General features: G+C 35.4%; 1 long non-coding RNA gene across 1 annotated transcript; it reads right to left on the bottom strand.

Annotated features, from left to right (window-relative positions):
* Positions 1–972: 972 nt before the first annotated feature.
* Positions 973–10,001, bottom strand: LOC127174386 (uncharacterized). The gene is made up of 3 exons (XR_007828876.1): positions 9,935–10,001; positions 3,967–5,606; positions 973–1,138 (listed from the first exon to the last, which is right to left on the bottom strand). It is a non-coding gene; the product is annotated as an uncharacterized LOC127174386 (long non-coding RNA).
* Between the last annotated feature and the right edge of the window lie 6,050 nt (positions 10,002–16,051).

A 16,051-nucleotide genomic window follows, 5' to 3' on the forward strand; every position in this document is an offset into this window, starting at 1 on the left:
GGTCACATACACACAGAGACAACTATTTCTTACAATACGCCTTAAAATAACTATAAAGAGTATGTGTCAAATCGAATAATGACGATTAATCACTTTCAAAATAAAGGTTTGTTTTTACATATATATATATATACATATATATATGTATTTATGAAGAGTTCAGATGCAAAAGCCTCTAAATACATCTGATGTATTTCTTTAAAATTATCATTTTTTTTTCTGGCTACTTTGTATAGGTTTCTGTGTAAGTACTGGCACTTCTGATTGGGCTGAGGCTGAAATTTAGCGAGTTTGAAGTAAAAGTATTTGATGGACGTATACTATGTGTCAGGAGCATTCATTCAGTATCATTATCTCATTTTTGACCGAGATGGCTTTTAGCCGGTTTAACTAAAAATTTTAATTACATAGTTTTGACCTAAACTCACTCTTATTTGTTAATCAGCACAGGCTTTGGTATTTTTTGGAGCAACTGAATGGTGACATGCTGAACCAATTGTGAGTAACCACGGGCCCCAGGTAGTGTAATCCAAGCCCTAAAGGGCCATTAGAGGACCCTTAAAAGAGTGGGAACCCATAACTTCTCTGCGCAAACTTGTCTGCACCCCTTTTTAACCAGTCAAAGTCATTTTTTATGATTGTTTACTTGTTGGGAACAGGAGGCCAGGCAAAGCAGATGCAATGAAAAACACCCCAACTGCTCCCATAAACTGCTCATCCCCATAAGCAGCGGGTGCCATGACCTGTCATCACTCTTGCTCACCCATTCATGATTTACACACTCTGTCCCTGTGGGTTTAAAAACTCGCACTAATCCTTCAGGGATGGCCGTTTGAACCGCCGTGGAAGCTGCCCAAAGAGAGGGAGGATAAAACCGAAATCCAAGACAGACAGCCGCACAAAACTGCGAGCAGAAACAGATGCAGAGAAGCTCCTGTGTTTATAATTGATTTTCAAGGGCAGCGTCTTGTTGTCAGAGTTTGTCTAACAAGCTTTCGCCTGGCGCCCTGGTGCTCGTCAACCACGGGGCGTCAGATGCGCCGGCCCCTCCTTTCTTCACTCGGGATGGCACCATCCAGAAATACCAGGATCAGGCTGTGGAATGAGATTATTTTAAGAGATAGTCTTGAAGTCTCATCTGTAGATAAAAAGAGGGAGTGTTAGGGAATAGTTAATCCAAAAATAAAGTTTGTCATCCTCTCACCTTCAAGTCAGTCCAAATTAGTGTGGATTTTTAATATATATATATATATATTTCATACTTTTATTTCATACAGATGACTGTTGTCAAATATGATGATAAATATGCCCTAAAATTCAAGATATTGGTGCAAAAAAATGCCCCTTTATGTATTTTGTCTCATATTTATATATATCACATACTATCACACAATATCACACGGGCAGCAAGAGCTATATGGCACGAGCGCTGATTTTTTTCCCGATTTATCACAAGCTTAAATGTGATTTTATACAACAGTTCAGTAAATAAGAAGTTGGTATTGTGTTATATTTTAAACACAATATTATGTTTTTGCTCAATTTTGCATAGAACATATTACCTTTGAAACCATAGCAAAATCGTTGCGTGTCTCCGACCAACAGTTTTTAGTATTTGAATAAATCCGCGTTTTGAACGAATCGTGTGAATCAATGATTCAAAGGCCCATTCATAAAGAGAGCCATTTACTTCATTCCTGAATGAATCAGTCGTTTCAAAGAACTGAATCGAATGATTGAATGATTCATAAAGACATTTACTGCTGGCAGATTTAGTTTCTTATTTAAAGTATCATTTCATAAAAAAAAAAAATAATAGTAATAATAAAAAATATATATTAAAGGGATAGTTCACCCAAAAATATTTCAATTCTGTTATTAACTCACCCTCATAACCTTTCAAACCTTTCTTCAGTGAAACATAAAATAAAGTATTTTGAAGACTTTTGGTAACAAAGCTGTTTTGGTTACCATGACTTTCATTATATGAACAAAATCTACTGAGATGTTTCTCAAGTTATCTTCTTTTATGTTTCATTGTTAGGCCGTTGCAACCTAAATGTTTATGTGCAATAAATTTGATTTGAATCAAATAAAATATTTCTTTCTCAAGCTACAATTTGTAATGTCTACTTGACACTTTCTCATTTAACCCAAAAATAGCTTTAAATAATCTTTTGTGGGTATTTTCAGTCAAATTTATTTTGCGATTGATAATCGACACATCATGCAATTAATTGAATTTTAAAATTTAATCAACTGATAGCCCTAATATATATATATATATATATATAGAGTATTTTACAAAAGTGAGTACACCCCTCACATTTCAGCAATCATTTTAGTATATCCTCTCAAGGGACAATACTATAGAAATGAAACTTGGATATATTTTAGAGTAGTCAATGTGCAGCTTGTATAGCAGTGTATATTTACTGTCCCCTAAAAATAACTCAACATACAGCCATTATTGTCAAAACAGCTGGCAACTAAATTGAGTACACTCTAAGTGAACTTGTCAAAACTGTCCAAAGTGTCAATATTTTGTGTTAGTACCATTCTTATCTAGCACTGCCTTAATCATATCAGATCACTTTCACCTGTACCTTCCTCAGCAAGGCAATTGTCATCTTGGTGGTGTGTTTGGGGTCATTATCATGTTGGAAAACTGCCATTCGGCCCACTTTCTGAAGGGAAGGCATCATGTTCTGCTTCAGAAATGTACAGTACATAATGGAATCCATGTTTTCCTCGATGAACCGCAGCTCCCCAGTACCAGCAGCGCTCATGCAGCCCCAGACCATGATGCTACCACCACCATGCTTGACTGTAGGAGAGACACAATTTTCTCCTTCTCGGATGACACCAATGCGAACCGACTCGTTGCTTTGTGCAGCGTATGGTCTGAGCACTGACAAGCGGACCTTCTACTTCTGCAACCTCTAAAGCAACCTCTAAGCACTCATGCATCTGTTTTTTGAAGCCAGGTTCTGCACCTGACGCACAGAACGAGCACTCAACTTCGTTGATCGACCCTTGCAAGGCCTATTCTGAATGAAACCCGTCTTGGAAAACCTCTGTATGACCCTGGCCACAGTACTGTAACTCAGTTTCAGGTTGTTACTGAACCTCTTATAGCCTAGGCCATCTTTGTGGAGAGCAACAATTCTAATTGTCAAATCTTCAGAAAGTTCTTTGCCATGAGGTGCCTTGTTGTACATCCAGTGGTCAGTATGAGAGAATCGTACTCAAAACACCAAATTTTAACTGCTCTAATACAAGCCACACAAATTTGTATGGTCCTGTCAAGCAGACAAAAACATGAACATGATGAATAGGACAGGTGGCTTTGCATGGTTACATGACATAGTGTTGTTATCACTTAGGGTGTACTTACTTTTGTTGCCAGCTGTTTTGACAATAATGGCTGTATGTTGAGTTATTTTCAGGGGACAGTAAATATACACTGCTTCAAGTTTCATTTCTATAGTATTGTTCCTTAAGAAGATATACTAAAAACGTTGCTGAAATGTGAGGGGTGTACTCACTTTTGTAAGATACTGTATATATATATAGTGCAAAACGCAAAGAAGTATTTATGAATTTATTTTTTGGTCCATTTTATGAACATCAACAGATTCCAAAACTATGATTCAAAAAGGACATATGTTTGTTAATTTGATTTGTAAAAAGAAGTCTCTTACACTCATCAAGGCTACATTACTTTATCAAAAATACTAAAATATTATTACAATTTAAAACAGTTTTCTATTTCTAATTGTAATAAATGGCATTGGATGGCAAAGCTGAATTTTCAGCTGCCGTTACTCCAGTCTTGTAATATTACGATTACAAAAACAGTCATTTTTAATCAATTTAATGCATCCTTGATGAACAAGTATGCATTTCTTTTAAAAACTGTGTGAAATTGACTTGATTGGTATAGATATTGAAAGCTTCACTCACTCTCAAATCAAAATATTGTTAATATCTGAAGATTTTTAATATGTTCTTTGAAGAATATTTTGATTTCACTTGAGAGTGATGAATATTCCAGACAACGTTTTAGGGAAAACACTTATATATTATGGAGCCACAGGTATTCCCAGCCTCTGCGTCTTTGTCCTATGTGTTTACGTCCGAGCCCATGCTTTCTTTGTGAGACTCAAGGGCTAAGCCAGTAATTGGCCATGGATCATCAATCTTCCAGAGCTTCCCAAAAGCTTTTCACCCAAACTTGCGAGAAGACGAATGAAAGTGAGTCGCCAGCAAGCAGGCCCTGGGTGGAGCGATCAAGCAAGTCTGCGGTCTTTGAGAAACCACAACGTCGGGTCCTACTGAAGAGTCCATCTGGTTTATGTCACATAACCCGTTCTTTGTGTCAAACGTATATGAGACACTTCATGTCCCTTTGAGGATGCATGGCAGGCAGACAGACAGGCAGGCACATTGTTTGCACAGGGCTGGGTGGAACGCAGACCTGTCGCGATCATCAAAAGAGTTCCTCCCTGCTTATATTACACAAATGTCTTTAGTATGGTTTTTGTGCTGTGCATGAAATTGAAAATGTCTTGAGAATTTCCACGTGAAGAAAAATGACTTCAATCCAGTCCGCATTTATGGTTTCCACTTATTGTTTCTGGCTGATTTATTGACTGAGTTAGAGTGTTAGGCAGCATTGTCTTTCATTTTGCATTTTTCTTGCTTAATGGATTTGGGGCTCTTGTTGTTGTTAGATGAAAAAATGGAAATTCATTTGTCAGAAGCCATATTTACAAAGCTATCAAGCCATTTAGTCCAGTGTGAGGTCAGTCGAACTCTAGCATTTGTTTTCAGACTGTATTGGGTTTGGCTGAACTCTGGGCGTCCACAGTTTGGCCTCCTCAGAACGCACAGGAAGACTCACAAATTTGTCAAAACGAGAAGGATGGAGTCGAATGGCTCCTAGAGCAAGTGTGGTTTCTGGGGTCACGACAATGTCTCTGCGTTTCTTGTCGATGGAGAAGCGGTATGGGTTTTCCATCAGTCTGCGTATGTGATTTATCGACTATCGCTCGTCCAAGTTAGCCTGTGTGTGTCCATAAGCGAAACTCGGTGACAGAGACCCAAATGTAAGCCTTGGGATTCAACCACACTCAGTCCAGGCCTTAAAGACGGAAAGGGGTGAAAAACAAACTGTGTCCATTTCTCCTCGGCGTCCGAAAGTAATCAGTGGTGTCATTGCACCCGTAAATCTTCTGTCCAGCAGTGGCTGGAGTCCCAGATGGGAACACATCCCTCCATGTCGTAAATCACGAAGCATCCTTGCAGAATCGGACTTCGGCTGTATATTTCTCAAAGTGAGGGGCGGGCGAACTGCAGAACTGCGGCCTTCGAAGTCAATTTGCAAAGTGGGCCGCATCTATATTCCTGCGCGGAGATAAAAGTACATTTTTCACTCGTACTCTTTCAATATCGCTCTCGTTCTCCCTCCCTTTTGAAGCAGAGCTGCCTTTCATAGCACTGCTTCAGAGTGCTGTGAAATTTGATTTAAAATAATCCTGTTTATGTTACAGCAAAGCTGCTTCCTCCTGTGCCTCGTCCTGGGAAATGACCTGTTGTTGAGCCTAGGACACATAGAGCAACAGACATGTGAATGAAAACAGAAAAATATCATACAAATACTTACAAGTAGGCAGGACAAAATATGCTGCTTGTCATGAATGAAGTTGCAGCACATTGAAAAACACTCGTACTCAACTCCAAACCTCTCTGACATTTATTGCTGTTTTAAAAACATAAGGCAATTTTCGAATTTCCTATCAATAAAAACAGACAAGAAACAAATTCTTATCTCAAGTCTGGCTGACACAGACATCTGTTTTCATCTTCGCAACTGTAGATCTTTTACAGTTGGGCATCTGAAGTACTTTATGTTGATTTGGGATATGAAATTCAGCTCGATTGTGTAGATGTTGTGCAGGCTGTTTCGCTTAAGAATTTCAATATCAAAAAACAAGCAGATGTTTTAGGTCTGCATGCCAGATTGAAACCAGCGCAAGTCATGCGGTGAATAATATCGGCTTTCCAAAGTCACTAACATGACATATATGGTCTGAAAATACAAACGCCCAAACTTTTACTATGAAGGGCCAAAAATATATAAATTTGTCAAATCAAATTCACTTACATTCTCTACACTTTAATGCAAAATGGTAATTATTTTACCAAAATAAGAGGGATCTTTCAAAATTCTTGTTATTTTTTTATTTAGTACTGACCTGCATAAAATATTTTGCACAAAAGGCGTTTACATATAGTCCATTAGAGAAAATTATAAGTGAAATTATAAAAATGACCCCCGTTCAAAAGTTTACATACACTTGATTATTAATACGGTGTTGTTACCTGAATGATCCACAGCTGTGTTTTTTTCTTCTTGTTTAGTAACAGTTGTTCTTGAGTTCCTTGTTCGTCCTAAACAGTTAAACTGCCAGCTGTCTTTCAGAAAAATCCTTTCCTGAAATTTGTTTTTTCAGCATTTTTGTGTATTTGAACCCTTTCCAACAATGACTGTATGAATTTGAGATCCATCTTTTCACACTGAGGACAACTGAGGGACTCATATGCAACTATTACAGAAGGTTCAAACGCTCACTGATGCTCCAGAAGGAAAAACCATGCATTAAGGTTTTTTTTAAGATCAGGGTAAATTGAACTTATTTTTTCTACTGGGAAAAATGTATCTTCTGTAGCTGCTAAAAGGCAGTACTAAATGAAAAAAAATTATATTTAGGCAAAATAAGAAAAATGTAGACATCTTCATTCTTTTCAAAAGTTTTCACCCACCGACTCTTAATGTATCGTGTTTTCTTCTGAAGCATCAGTGAGCGTTTGAACCTTCTGTAATAGTTGCATATGAGTCCCTCAGTTGTGAAAAAATGGATCTCAATATCATACAGTCATTGTTGGAAAGGGTTTAAGTACACAAACATGCTAAAAGAAAAACAAGGGATTTGTGGGACCTGAAGGATTTTTCTGAAGAAAAGCGGGCAGTTTAACTGTTCAGTACAAACAAGGGACTCACGAACAACTAACATTAAAAAAACCCACACAGCTGTGGATCATTTAGGTAACAAATATTAAGTATCAAGTGTATGTAAACATTTGAACGGGATCATTTTTAACTATTATTAATAGTTTATTAATAATAGTACAAAAGTACAAAATCTGTCTTTTTGTGTTGCAAAAAAGCAATAAAGTCATACAGGTTTGGAATGCAAGGTTCATTAAATAACGGCATTGTCATTTTCATATAAATTATTTGAATAAAACATTTGCTCATTGCAGGTGTGTTAGTGTCACATTGGGACGGTTCATCTCATTGTCCCTGGTGTTTTTAAGATCCTTCAGGCAGTTTGGCTGCTGGACACAATGGACAGGAGGGCCCCAGCAGGACTGTTAATCATCGCGCACACAGAACGAGAACACTGAACGAACGTACTAATGAGACACCAAGGTCACTGTCTGTCGTGTGCGAGGACTGATTCCCAGCAGCTGTGATACATTAAAGACGTGGTGTCTTACAGTGATGGTTTGCAGGCATATTAAATAGACCTTTCTGGCTAACATCTCTTGTTATGGCCTACATGTTTAACGGTAACCTTTTATAATGACACTAGCTTGAAATAACATGATTTAACTATGTTCAACCTGGAGTAACAGTCCTCTCAGTCAGATTTTATAGCTGAGGGTTTGAAAAACATTTTTATTGATCACTTTTTCAGATTTTTTGCTTAGGATATGGATAATTTTTGTGTTCATGTTTCAGAAACATGGATCACATCAGGCATGATGTGACAAGATTCAAGCTAGTAATTTGTAAGTAATTTGTCTTTATAAAACTTGCATTGAAAAGACTTTAACGCTGGTTAATCTTGTCTAGACTGGTTAATGGATAGTTCACCCAAAAATGAAAATGACCCCATGATTTATTCACCCCCAAACCATCCTAGGTGTATATGGCTGTCCTCTTTCAGATGAATACAATCGGAGTTATATTAAAATGTTCTGGCTCTTCTAAGCTTTATAATGGCAGTGAATGGGTGTTGAGATTTTGAACCCCAATAAAGTGCATCCATCCATCATAAAAAGTACTCCACATGACTCTGGGGGTTAATAAAGGCTTTCTGAAGAGAATTCATGCGTTTGTGTAATAAAAATATCCATATTGGAAACTTTATTGGACTTCAAAATCTCAAAACCCATTCACTCCCATTATAAACCTTGGAAGAGCCAGGACATTTTTTAATATCAATCCAATTGTATTTGTCTGAAAGAATAAAGTCATACACATCTACGATGGCTTAAGAGTGAGTAAATCATGGGGTCATTTTCATTTTTGGGTGAACTATCCCTTTAAGTCACTATATAAAGCTTCTAAATGACCATCACAGACAATGTTCTTCCTGAACCAAGAGTAAAACAATTCCCATTTATCAAGAAACTCACCAGCGCTGGTGGTCTACGTTATTTACTACCCTCGATTTCGTTAGACCTGTGCTCATTTTTCCAGTCTCCTTCCACAGCCCCCTTCCTGTCTCAAACGTGCCAAAATGACAGAGTGCAATAAAGGAGCACGGCGGCACAGAACGCACCAGTCCCATCAGTGCATGACTTTAATTACCAGACCAACGGTTCAGCATAATGGGGAAAAGGTGGATATGCAAAAGACTTTAATAATTCATCCAACTTTTTCTCATTTAAACTTCTCCACATTCTTCTCTCCCTCGTTTTGTTCTTCAGCTCATTTCTCCGAAGCATGCCCAATAATTTTCTTTTAACAAAAAACATTTGCATAAGTGAAATTATCTGCACACAGCGTGTCACACAGAAAGAATGAGCTGAGCACAGGAGCACAGGTGGCTGAAATCAGACTTTATGGCTCACTGTTGCCTTCTCACTCTTCCTTTCCATTTCTCCCATGTGCTAACTATCTCTCTCCTCAACTATAATGGATATCAGTGTGGCAGTATGGTTACTCCCTGGTGTTCATGACTAGAGGACTAAAGCTGGTGTTGCTACAGTCTCTTTGAAGAATGAAAAATGCTGCGCACCAGATTTCATCTATCTAGAAAAGACTCTTGAGTCAATGCCTCTATAAAGACTTGGCTACTGCCAGCCATTATATTAAGCTCTAATGTGATGTACGTCTGTCGCCCATATGCTTGCATGACAAGGTGGACAAGCTGTTCAGAGACTTGTATGCCCAAATATGATGTTTTAAGGAAATGTTCTGAATCCATAATTTTAGGTACTGTTATATTTCACATAAACTATACATATAGTTTACATATAGTCCATGAAAACTTTTGGAATTTGAAGATCAGGGTAAATTTACCTAATTTTGTCTTCTGGGAAACATGTAAGTATCTTCTGTAGCTTCTGAAGGGCAGTACTAAATGAAAAAATATGATATTTAGGCAAAATAAGAAAAATGTACACATCTTCATTCTGTTCAAAAGTTTTCACCCCATGGCTCTTAATGCACTGTTTTTCCTTCTGATGCATCAGTGAGCATTTGAAGCTTTTGTAATAGTTGCATATGAGTCCCTCAGTTGTCCTCAGTGTGAAAAGATGGATCTCAAAATCATACAGTCATTGTTGGAAACGGTTTAAATGCACAAAAATGCTGAAATATGATTTTCGGACTGATGGACCCTATTTTGTCATATAAATATATATACGACTGTTGTATACATGTCTCTGTATTTGGTTGATTGGGATGATTTTCTAATGTTTAAAGCACTATTCGTGCCGATATAAATTTCCAAACAATGTGTCATGCAAACATATGGACAACAGTTGATGAATCAAGTAAATTGTCAAAAATCTATACACAATCACACTCTGTGATAATCTCGAAGTAAACTGTGAGAGAAAATAGTCATCTTACCGTCACTTTGAGACGTTACAACAACAGTCAAAAGTGCCAGCAGCTCTTGTCAATCATCTGCTGGCTGTCCTTTCTCTTAAACGCTCCACTCATTGCGCTTTGGCTCCGGCTGACCTTATTTATAGATAATAAAAACCTTCATTAGGCTGAATTCCAGCACTTGTTATAATAAACACACGCTGTCAGAAAACTAGCCTTTCACAGGAGTCAGACAGCCCATGTGTGGCTACACGTTTACGTGCTTGGTCTACTCGTACGTTAGCGAGAGCGAGAGGTCAAAGGTCAGCATTTGAAACTCAACCTGGGAGAACATGTCTGTCTGTTTGTTCGGAATTAGGCGTTACTTTCTCAAGTGAAGTGAAAAGCTTCCTTATGCCAAGTGTTTATCTACAACTTAAGAATATTAAACAAGCCTGAAAAAAACGTGTGAACGTAGGTGTAAGAGCTTGGCTATTTGAATGAATAGGTGCTCTTACTTATAACCCACCTTATATAATTCTGGCTTGGAATAATCATTATCTCCTGTTAAGGAGGAGCATTTTGAAGGCATTCAAACAAAGTGCTTTAGAGTCGAATAAAACAGTATGATGTGAAGAGTCAAAATATTGTTTCATATCCTCAAAAGCCATTTGCCATTGAGGCAGCTTTGCTATGCTGGCCCAGATGTTTCTGGCAGACTTTGATCAGTAGTAAAATCGTTCATCCACAAAAACCATCGCATTCCAAGACTGTGCTGGAATAACAATGATGACACCAAAAGATAGACATTGAGTGAGAGGGATAATTGTTGGAGAAAGCACTTCTGCATAAGTCTTTGAAGTGATATAGCACATTCTGGCATCGGTAGTTGTTTTGAGGATTGAGGTTAACATTAGCATCTTTCATTCTTTTTCTGTCTTAATCTGCATGCCATTTACAATCATACTTCTCATTTTCCATCGTAGACCTTCCCAGAGGAACATTTTATCACTCAAAGGCTGCTCTTTCATTGCTCAGGAGATGTAATGGAGTTCCCAGTTATGTTTCATTTAAGTATCGATCTCAGATGCTTCTACTAAAATTCCTAAGGAGAGCTAGAAATAGAAATAAATCAGACAGTTGTTGACAGAGTAACAGTATTAATTTATAACAGCAATATGGTCTTGGAAGAAATGTTTGAGCTCAAACTGAAATATTCAAGGTTTGACTGCAGACTATAAAGCTTTGTAAATCTGATCATAGAAAAAATAGTTCACCCAAAAATACAACAGAAAAATTCTCATAGCTTTATAAAATTATGGTTGAACCACTGATGTCACATGGACTATTTTAACAATGTCCTTAAAACCTTTCTTGTCCTTGAACATGGTAGTTGCATTGCTGTCTATGCAGGGTCAGAAAGCTCTCGGATTTCATCAAAAATATCTTAATTTGTGTTCAGAAGATGAATGAAAGTCTTACGTTTTTGGAGCGACATGAGGGTGAGTAATTAATGACAGAATTCCATTTTTGGGTTTTTGGATCCACCAGCAGATGTTGGGTTAATTTGATTTAAACAGAAATGGAAACATGCTGTGACCCTTAAATTACAAACGGCTAGCAGCCGGGCCTGGCAGACACCTGTGGACATCTGTGTGCTGAAATGTCCTATCCGTGTTGTAATTAAATGGTCTGAATAATGTAATGCAATCATTCTCTGTGAGGGTGAAATGTGACATTTTATGAAGCAGTGGTGGTGGCTGCATGAAAAAGCCTTCAAAGACATTGATCAAAAGTGTCCATAAAGACATTGTAATATTACAATATTAAAAAAAAAAAAAGAAAAAAAAGAAAGAAAAACGAAAAAACAAACAAAAAAAAGAAAAATAAATAACTAAATAAAATGGAAAAAAGTTAAAAAAAAATAAAATAAAATAGATAAAATGCAAAAAATTAAATAAAATAAAAAAATAAAGGTGAAATGTATAAAATAAAATGCATAAAATTGAAAAGCAATATAATGATTTGTATCAAATAAAATACAATGAAATGCATTAATTAAAATGTATAAAATAAAAAGTAAAATGCATAAAATGAAATGCATAAAATGAAATAAAATGATAAGTATGAAATCAGTTGCATAAATTAAAAAAAATAAAAGGCATGAAATAAAATAAAAAATAAAATGCAAAAACTATAATAAATAGCAAAAAATAAAATTAAATTCATAAAATAAAATAAAATGAAATGCATAAAATAAAATGCATAAATTAAAAAATAAAATGCATAAAATAAAATAAAAAAAATAAAATGCATATAATAAAATGCATACAATAAAATGAAATGCATGAAATAAATTGCATAAATAAAAAAAATCAATAAAATAAAAAAATATATATAATGCAAAAAAAATTATAAAATGCATAAAATTAAATAAATTAAATGCAAACAATTAAATAAAATAAAGAATGAAATGTAAAATGTAAACTAAAATAAAAAATAAATGCAAAAAATGAAATGAAATGCATAAAATAAAATGAAATAAAATGCATGAAATAAAATGCAAAAATTAAAAAATAAAAGTCATAAAATAAATGAAAAAATAAAATAAAATAAAATAAAATAAAATAAAATAAAATAAAATAAAATAAAATAAATGTTATGAAGCAGTGGTGATGGCTGCATGAAAAATGGCAGTAAAGATATTACAAAAAGCTTTCTTTTTCAAATAAATGCTGTTCTTTTGAACTTTTTATCAATCAAAAAAATGCTGAAAAATTCTGTATTCTGTTTTCACCAAAATAACAAGCAGTACAAGTATTTTCAACATTTATAATAATTATAAATGTTTTTTGAGCACCAAATCAGCATATTAGAGTGATATCTGAAGTATCATGTGACACTGAGAATTGAGTACTGGTTGCTGAAAATTCAGCTTTGCAACACAGAAATAAATTATATTTTAAAATATATTAAAATAGAAAACTGCACGCTGTAATAATTTTTTACAATATTATTGTTTTAATGTGTTTTTCATCAAATAAATGCAGCCTTGGAGAGTATTAAAGACTTCTTTTAATTAATTTTATTTTTTTTTTTAAATCTTACCAACCGCAAATTTTTTAACTATCTTTTGTGGATGGATTTTGTGTTTAATAATACAAAACCTACAAAGTCAGTGATCTACACTAAAATAAAAATATTACCACATTAGCAAGGAGCCCTAGAATCATGCAAGCTTTTTAGCTATCTGTGTGGTCCACATGGACACACACCACTGGTGTGTATGGGAAATCACTCTCCAAGGGCCGCGTCTCTCTTGTCCCAGGGGACAGACAGAGCTCCACGCAAGACAGAGTCAGAGCAGTTTTGTGCGTTTCATGCCTCTGATTCGGCTTCTGCCTGCTGCACAAGGTCTATCTGTCATCCGCATGTCTCCATTTGATTTATCCAGCTCCGGGAATGCTATTCTCACGCTACCAAAGTTTGTATTTTTTGCTTTTGCCATGAGTGATGGTATCAATCAATCCCGGAGAAGCACTCACCGGCTCAAAGTGACTGAAAAACCCGCAGACATCTTCACCCGAGGCTGCATTTTCCAATCCCTGATCGAAATGTAAACAAACTGTATGTATTTCGACAATGTATTCAATTAGAAATCACATTCTTTTGACAAAACACTTTATTCTGCTACTCTTCTAATTACCTGAGCCTTTCTAATAGCTTATGTAACCACAACTGGGCCCCTCTAGAATTCCTCCCGACTTCTTTACACTGATCCAAGTGAATCTACCACGGTCCAATCACAGAGCTAATTAAAGGTTAACGTGGTGCTGGTAAAAAGGAAATGGAGAACCTTACACTGCTGCGGTTGAAAATCGTAGCGGAAGCCCTCCACGCCGGCCCCTGAACCCTTCCTCCAAAGACGAGCTGGAATCCTCCAAGTATTGTGCGGGTAGGCTGTCTTCCAAACTGGCTTCCTTCTCCTTAAAAGCTTTTCAAGAGGATGGGAGAATGAATGAATAACATTGATAGCGTGCACTGCTTTTTAAGATGCAGACTGAGAACGTGGCACGGTGCCTAAGCAAACCCTAAAGCGGCATGCCCCATTTCAACGCATCCTGACACAATGCATCATGTAATAGAGCGCCTTGTCTGAAGCCTGAAAACAATAGCTTTCTTTGAGTATTATCAAGCCTATTGTGGAAGAGCTGTCATTCCCAATGGCATCGCCGTGGCGGAAGGTATACGGAAAGGTGATTCCCTCCTTATGTTGAGACTCTTGACAATGAAACTAGAAACTGCAAGCATCTGGCAGAGAGCTTCGGGTGTTCAAAAAAAAAAAAAGAGGGCCTGTGTGACAAGAATGAATTTTATTTTCAAGGGATTGAGCTGATATCAGAGGAAGATCTAGTTTGTTAGGGCTATGGTAGAGATATTGTGGAGAGTGAAGGTGAATTTCTGTTGACAGCAGCATGTGAGAAACTCATCTGTGGCACTGAGGCACTTCAGATTTAGGGTTCTGACAGCTAGAGTTCCCATGGAAATCCAAGAGAGGCCTCAGGGAAGACCTGTGTCAGATTCTCCACAGGAGATTCACTGCTTCTTACATCAGTCTCCTGTTCAAAGAAAGCGCCTCAACCACTGTCAGAATCAATACCGTCTCTGCTACACGTTATGTCATTTTTTTGGAGACTAACATACTGTATGAACTATTTTTACATTGAGAAAGCTAAATATGAATGTAGACTTAAAAATACATATACTGTAGAAACTAAATTTGAAATTATTTTAAAGAGATACACTAACAGTCAAAAGTTTTTGAACTGTAAGATTTTTAATGTTTTTTAAAAGAAGTATTTTCTGCTCTCCAAGCCTGCATTTATTTGATTCAAAGTACAGCAAAAACAGTAAAATATTTTTACTATTTAAAATAACCATTTTCTATTTTAATATATTTTAAAATGTAATTTATTCCTGTGATTTCAAAGCTGAATTTTTAGCATCATTACTCCAGTCACATGATCCTTCAGAAATCATTCTAATATTCTGATTTTCTGTTAAAAAAAAAAAAAAAAGAAAAAGAAAAAATATATATTATTAATATTATTATTATGTTGAAAACAGCTGAGTAGAATTTTTCCAGGATTCTTTAATGAATAGAAAGATCCAAAGATTAAAGATTTTTTGGGGATGGTATTAAAAGTATTAATTATAGAAATTAATACTTTTACTTAGCCATGATGCTTTAAATTGACTATAAGTGCTGATAAAGACATTTAATACATTTATTAAACTATTTTAAAGAGATACACTACCAGTTAAAAGTTTTTGAACAGTAAGATTTTTAATGTTTTTTTTTAAGAATTCTCTTCTGCTCACGAAGCCTGCATTTATTTGATTCAGTACAACAAAACAGTAAAATATTTTTACTATTTAAAATAAATATTTCCTATTTGAATATATTTTAAAATGTAATTTATTCATGTGATTTCAAAGCTGAATTTTTAGCATCATTACTCCAGTCACATGATCCTTCTGAATATTCTGATTTGCTGCTCAAAGAAAAAAAAAAAAAAAAAAATATATATATATATATATATAATTATATATTGCATTATTATAAAGTATAAAGATTTCTACTTAATAATAAATTAATTTAATAATAAATGTTTTTTGAGCAGCAAATCAGAAAAAATACAGAAAATTCAGCTTTGAAATCACAGAAATAAATACATTTTAAAATACATTCAAATAGAAAACAGTTATTTATTTTAAATATGAAACCTATTTCAAAATTGTCCTGTTTTTGCTGTACTTTGGATCAAATAAATGTAGGTTTGGTGAACAACAGAGACTTCTTAAAAAAAAAAAAAAAAACATAAAAAATCTTACTGTTCAAAAACTTTTGACTGCTAGTGTAGTTCACCCAAAAATGAAAATTCTGTCATTAATTACTTACCCTCATGTCATTCCAAACCTGTAAGACCTCTGTTCATCTTCAGAACACAAATTAAGATATTTTGGATGAAATCCAAGATCTTTCTAACCCTGTACAGACAACAATGCAACTGACATATTCAAGGCTGTGAAAGTTAGTAAGGACATCGTTAAAATAGTCCATGTGACATCTGTGTTTCAACCCTAATTTTATGAAGC

The sequence above is a fragment of the Labeo rohita genome, chromosome 12, assembly GCF_022985175.1.
Source record: "Labeo rohita strain BAU-BD-2019 chromosome 12, IGBB_LRoh.1.0, whole genome shotgun sequence".
Lineage (NCBI taxonomy): Eukaryota > Metazoa > Chordata > Actinopteri > Cypriniformes > Cyprinidae > Labeo > Labeo rohita.